The sequence below is a fragment of the Chrysochloris asiatica genome, unplaced genomic scaffold, assembly GCF_000296735.1.
Source record: "Chrysochloris asiatica unplaced genomic scaffold, ChrAsi1.0 scaffold00018, whole genome shotgun sequence".
Taxonomy (NCBI): Eukaryota; Metazoa; Chordata; class Mammalia; order Afrosoricida; family Chrysochloridae; genus Chrysochloris; species Chrysochloris asiatica.
In genome coordinates, this window is record NW_006408536.1 from 20,341,158 (window position 1) to 20,348,041 (window position 6,884).

Consider the following 6,884-nt stretch of genomic DNA (forward strand, 5'->3'; position numbering starts at 1 on the left):
CCTTAAGGTCAGCGGTTCGAAACTACCAGCCGCTCCGCGGGAGAAAGATGAGGCTTTCTACTCCCGTAAAGATTTACACCCTCGGAAGCCCTGTACAGGGTCGCTATGGGTCGGAACCGACTCTATGGCACTTAACAACAACAAAGAACAACAAGCACTTTTAAGATGTCCTGGTGTGGTGCTGTGGGATAAAATATTGGACCTCAAGGTCAGTTTGAACCTCAAGGTTGGCGGTTCAAACTTACCAGCTGCTCCTTAGAAGCCCTATATAGATAGGGTCGCTGTGAGTCGGAACCAACTCAATGACACTTTACAACAGCAAAAGCAATTTCAAGGAGCCCTGTTGGCACTGTGGGTGAGGCATTGGGCTGCTAACTTCAAGGTTGGTTGTTCAAACTCACTAGCTGCTCTTTGGGAGAAATATGAAGCTGTCTGCTCCGTAAAGATTTATAGTCTCAGAAACCCTACATATGGCTTGTATGAGTAAGAATCAACTTGGTAGCAGTGGGTTTGTATTTTCATTTTTAAACATTTCTGAAGCTTTAAAAAAACTTACCACCCTAACTTGATATATTAAATGTTATGCATGCTGTTAAGTGTTGTTGAGTCCGTTCTAACTCATAAGCGACCCTGTATAGGGTTTCTTAGAAGCAATTGATGGGTTTGAATCACTGACTTTGCATAGTAGTCCAATGTTTATCCTACAGCACCACACCAGGACTCCAATGTTATGCATATATCCCACACACAAAAAAAAAATTTATCCCGCAGGAAGTCAGTAGTAGTAAGTAAACAGAGAAGCGAGCGCTTGATAAGAAATCCAGTAGCTTTAACATGTATTTTAACAATATTAATAATTCAAAGATGCCTGCTGGAATCAGATAAAAACACTCCAGAATATTCTTTAGAGATGAAGTTCGGTGATTTGGGATTTAGTGATATGATGGGTTTTAGCTATATTCAAATGGACCATTAGAAATAAAGCATGGCTAACTCAGGGGATACCAGAACCCCAGAGTGAAGAAAATATTCAAGAAAAATATGTGGCTTGTGACAAAATCAGAAGCATTAAAACAAATTTTTAGAAAGTTTTATGTACCTGAAAAACCTATGGCGTGCTATACTGTAAATGAGGAAACGACTTGTGTAACTAAGTGAATTGCTGGGTAGTCAACCGACTTAAGTCTATCAAATAGGATAGTCACTGAAATAGTTATAAAGTGGTACGGGCTGCAAACCTTAAGGTCAGCGGTTCGAAACTACCAACTGCTCCGCGGGAGAAAGATGAGGCTTTCTACTCCCGTAAGGATTTACACCCTCGGAAACCCTGTACAGGGTCGCTATGGGTCGGAACCGACTCGACGGCACTTAACAACAACAACAACTTACTCAGAAGAAAGTTCTCATGGACTACATAGGTTTTGAAAACAATCCTGAAGAGTCAAAAATGATGGGAATCAATGCTTTCCTCAGATATTTTTCCAAATGCCCTGAGAGTACCATATACATCTAAAACCAGCCTTTATTCGTATGACCTAACCATACAAACATGACTAAATGACAGCTGATGTGGCTTTGTAGGATCAGCACTGGACTGCGAACCACAAGGTCGGCAGTTCAAACACACCAGCTGCTCCTCAGAAACCCTATGCAGGGTCTCTATGAGTTGGAACCGACTAGATCTTGATGGCACTTATCAACATTAGGAGCCTTGGTATGGTGCCGTAGGATAAGAACTGGACAGCAACGTCGATTTGAATTACAAGGTTGTCAGTTCAAACCCACCAGCTGTTCCTCAGAAACCCTATAGCAGGGTTTCTATGAGTCGGAACCGACTCTATGGACCTTAACAACAACAACAATCAATATAAAAGGATTCCTAGTGGTTCAATGGGTTAAGCATCGGACTGCTCATTGAAAGGTCCAAACCCACCAGCTGCTCCACAGGAAAAAGATGTGGCAGTCAGCTACCACAAAGATTGTTGTTGTTGTTGTTGTTGTTACGTGCCGTGGAGTCGGTTCCGACTCATAGCGACCCTGTACAGGGTTTCCGAGGCTGTAAAACTTTATGGGAGCAGAAAGCCTCATCTTTCTCCCACGGAACAGCTGGTAGTTTCGAACTGCTGACCTTGCAGCCCGCAGTCCGATTCGTAACCACTACGCTACCAGAGCTCCTTGGAAACTCTATTGGGCAGTTCTATTCTATCCTATAAACTCGCTATTCAATCCCAATACAACCCCAAACCTTGATCCTTCTGTGAATGAGACACAAAAGAACAAGCCCGCAATTTGGTGGGGTTTTATGCATTCCCCACACCCACCCTATTCCCAAAGCATATTTCTAAGTATTTGTTTACTTATTCATTTGTTACGTTGTTATTAAGTGTTGGTCTAGTGGGTTCAAACTCGTAGGAACCCTTTATAGAGTTTCTGAGGAGTGGCAGGTGGATTTGGATCATCGATCTTGCAGTTAGCAGTCCAGTGCTTATCCTACAGCCACACCAAGATTTACTCATTTAGGTGTTTGTTTACCAATCCATGGCCGTGAGCTCCTGAGGACAGAGTCTACAATTCACCTCCACAACCTCAGTGCCTGGCCGAATGCATGGTAAGTCTCCAGCAAATATTTAATGATTAAGTGATTTTGAGTAATTATGAATCTCAGTCACTTATCAGGACATTGACATCTTAGAGGCTTAAGCTTCCTCATCTGTAAAATAGGGACTTAAACTGTCTACTTATATCATGGAGTTATTTATTCATTGTAATATTTGATTGTGTTTGGGATAAATATTTATACAGAACTCTATACACTATGAGTCGGAACCAACTCCACGGTACTTAACAACAACAACAATACATACTGCTCAGTGACATTGGTTACATTTGTCGTAATGTGTCAATAAGCTCATCGTTTCCATTCTGGTTGTTCTGTTTCCTTTAATCTAGTTTTCCTGCCTCCACTTACCTTCTCACCTTTGCTTTAGGGTCTCATATAGATTATGTTTTAAAGCAGCATAGTACTCATGGGTGATACTGTTTATTTTTAAGCCAATTTTTACTTCACTGAAAAATGACCTCCAGGTTAGTTGTACAAAGTTTAAAGGATATCTTAGGATGATAGTCTTGGGGGATCCGCTGGTCTTTACCAGTCCAGTAAGTCTGGCCTTCTTAAAGAATTTCTAAAGTTATTTTTAGAGCCAAGCAAGATTATCAGACTATGTCTTGGTTATCTAGTGCTGCTACACCAGAAATACCACAAGTAGATGCCTTTGACAAACAAAAGTTAATTCTCTCACAATTTATAAACCTACAAGTCTGAAATTAGGGTGCCAGTTTTAGGGGAACGCTTTCTTTCACTGTCATCTTTAGTGGTAGATGCTTGTCTCCTTTCAACATCTGTGCGTTTGGTGTTCCTTGGAGATCTCCGAGTGTCTTGACATCAGTCTTGCCCTGGTTCTAGGAGCTTCTCAGCACAGAGATTCCAAAAGGTCGTGCTCTGATCCTGGCTCTACTTTCTTGATGGTAGCCAGATCCCTCTGACCTCTACTGGCTTTGTTCATCTCTCGAATTAAATTAATTCAAGATAAAACCTAATCCTGCCTTGTTAACATCATAGAGATGAAGATTTATAACAAATAGGATAATTACATTGGATCATAAAATAGAGAATAATGACATAATAGAATCAGGACCTAGCCAAGTTGACACATATTTTGGACGGACACACATAATTGACTATGTGGTGTGTTTTTTAGCATGTCATTATCATCATCATCATCATTGTCATTATTGTCCTCATGACTTTCCCAACCATTATCCAAGAAGAGTGATTGACTCCGCTCTCACAAATGCATATGACTAAGTATGTAAAATGTAATCTGACTCATGAGAAGAAAATACAAAATGGTGACATGTTTTCATTGAAAAATTCATGAATTAGCAGCGAGACCCAAGTATCTTGAAATTCAGATAGAGATTTAAACAATGTATATGGTTCAGAAATAATTACAGGGTAGCCATGATTACAAGATATCTTGTTAATACCCATTGTTATATTTTACCTTAGAGGACATTTCTATAACTAGAATAGAAACTCATTCATTTCAGCCCTAATCACGAGCGAACTTCCAATCATTTTAGGACTAAGAGAACCAGACTCCAGAGTGTAATGGGGGTGGAAGTGAAGGAACTGTCCAGATGTCTGAGGAAGAGTCAGTCAACACAGCAAAGAATAAACGAAGCTTATAAGGGGACATGGAGTTTCCTAAGATCTCCAGTAGGTGACTGCTTGGGGAAGAATAGCCCTGAGAAACTGGAAACCCTAAGCTACCTCGAGTTTCTCCTGAGTACGCATTCACTTTTAGACACAAAACTCAAAGACCTGAAGATTTGGGGTTAACATGACAGATATAAAGGATTTTATTTCAAAGGCACAGATCCATGAACTCCAAGAAATGAAAACATAGATGGCAGCAGATAAAAGATGGTCACAATATTTTGGAAGCTGGAAAGCAAAAGGGCAAACGGTAACTAACTGACTTCTTGTTGGTGTTAGGCTGTAAATCTTTACGGGAGCAGAAAGCCTCATCTTTCTCCCGCGGAACAGCTGGTACTTTTGAACTGCTGACCTTGCAGTTTGTAGCCCGATTCATAACCACTATGCTACCAGAGCTCCTTAAGAATTGTCTATATGACCAGCATGGAGCAGCTAGAGGACAGAGGATGCTTCTTGAAAGAAAGACCGACAGGAAAATAAAATACAATAACAGCAGTCCGCGACTGACTGCCACAAGAACAAGCAAGTTGATCGCCCAGGAGACAAGACCTCAAAGCCACAAGGGTCACTAATAAAGGGAAGTTGGGTGTAAACAGCAATGAAGCTGTGGAGACCTGGTTAGCTGGCAGTTTGGCACGACCTGGGGACTCCTGGGCCCAGAGTCAGTGACATAGCCACAGAGGACTGGAATGGAGAGTGAAGCATCCAGCTGATAAGAAGGGAGGGCATATGCACAAGAACACCCACACTTGCAGATAATACCCACTTGATCTGACTTCGATGGCTGGATGATTAGAGCTCAACTAGAAGAAGAAAGAAGAGGGGGAAAAAAAGAGTAATCTGATACAGTTTCATGAACTCGACCTACACCTATGGATGCAAGGATCATTCCAACCCCCTCAATACACAGGGTAACAGGGGTGGGCAATTGGACAGTGGCTACCCAAAATGGTGAGGGGACTACAAAAGCAAGAAGTGACTGGTTTATAAACTTTCAAGAGGGAGCCTAGATCCAGAGGGCGTGAAGGAAGATTAGAATCTCCACTGAGTAGTATCCAATCCTTTGGGTGGGACTGATAAAAGGAGATGGGGCTAGCACTCATGTAGTACAAGAGTGAATAATTACTATCAGAACTGACTGTGAGGGTTGGAAATGTAACGGTAGACATTTTGTAGCAAAAGGAGGGGAGTGGTTGACTTTGCAGTCCAGGAGCAGAGGTCCCTAAGACCATCAAGGGAGAAGAGCAGACAGCGGGACCGTACCCAGAGAAGAAGTGACGCCAGAGATGAAGGCAGAGACAATGACGTGGAGAGATGGAGTGGCTGGGGACTCTAGACCCAGAGAGGGAGAGGGGCTGTGTGCTGACGACTGGAGGCAGGCTTGCAGGGTATACCCTTTGGTTGGTTGATGATGCATGAAGGGGATTGTAACCATGGCAATGTAATGATATACGATAGGATGAATGTAAAGCTAATGTTCTCCCATGTAAACTGTCACATAATTCACAATAAAATCGTTTTAAAAAAAGAAAAGAATTGTCTATATGGATCAAAGTGACAACAGCAACTCTAAAGATTAGATTGGAACCTTAAGGGCAGTGAGTTTATGTTCCTGGGGGAGGAACAACTCAGAAAGGAGGGTGAGAATGGTTGCACAACTCGAAGAATGCCATCAGTGTCACTAAATTGTACATGTAGAAACCGCTGAATTGGTATATGTTTTACTGTGCACATTCTCATCAACAACAAAATAAATAGTTATTGTTTAAGTCTCTAACATGAAAGACCAAAAACAAACATACAAGGAGAAAAAAAGGAGCTCTGTCCCAGAAAATAGAGGCAATTTAGAGAGCAGATGTAAAGGTCAAAAACCTAGACCTTACTACAAGTAATATCCTCAAAAGGTAAAAGATTGCATTCCCAAAACAAGAGCAGCATACAATTTTAAAAAGATGCCCAAGAAAAAATAAAGAGCTCTTTGAAATTAAAGTATAACAAATAATTAAAACTCAATACAGACATTGTAAGATAAAGGTGAAGCCATTTTAATGAAAGTTGAATACAAGTAAAAGTGGAAAATAGAAGAAAAATGATTAGAAACCAAGAGGATCATTCCAGAAAATCCAAGTTTGAATTATAGGAGTTCCAGAAGAAAGAAATGAACATGGAGAAGAGAAAAGAAAGAAACTTAATTCATAGAATAGAATAATGTGAGTTTCTGGATAAACGAGGTCAAGCAGGTATCCAGCACAATACCCATGCTAAGGTACCAGTGTAAAATTAGATAACATTGGCTATAAAAGGAAGATTCTAAAATCTTCCAGAGAGGAAAAAGAAGCAAAACAGTTCACAAACAAAAAATAAGGAACCAAGAAATACAATATGATCCAGCAATTCCTCTACTTGGTATTTACCCACAAGAAATATGAGCCATAACGTGAATAGATATATGCACACCAATGTTCATAGCAGCACTATTCACTGCAGCAAAAAGATGGAGACAGCCTAAGTGCCCAACAATGGAAGAATGGATAAACAAACTGTGGTACATCCACACAATGGAATATTATGCTACCTTGAAGAACAACAAGGAAGCTGTAAGCTA

At 40.8% G+C, this 6,884-nt stretch overlaps 1 pseudogene; it reads left to right on the top strand.

Moving 5' to 3' along the window:
• Window positions 1-4,257: 4,257 nt before the first annotated feature.
• The window catches only part of LOC102823901, a 7,145-nt pseudogene continuing 4,518 nt past the window's right edge, over window positions 4,258-6,884 (top strand).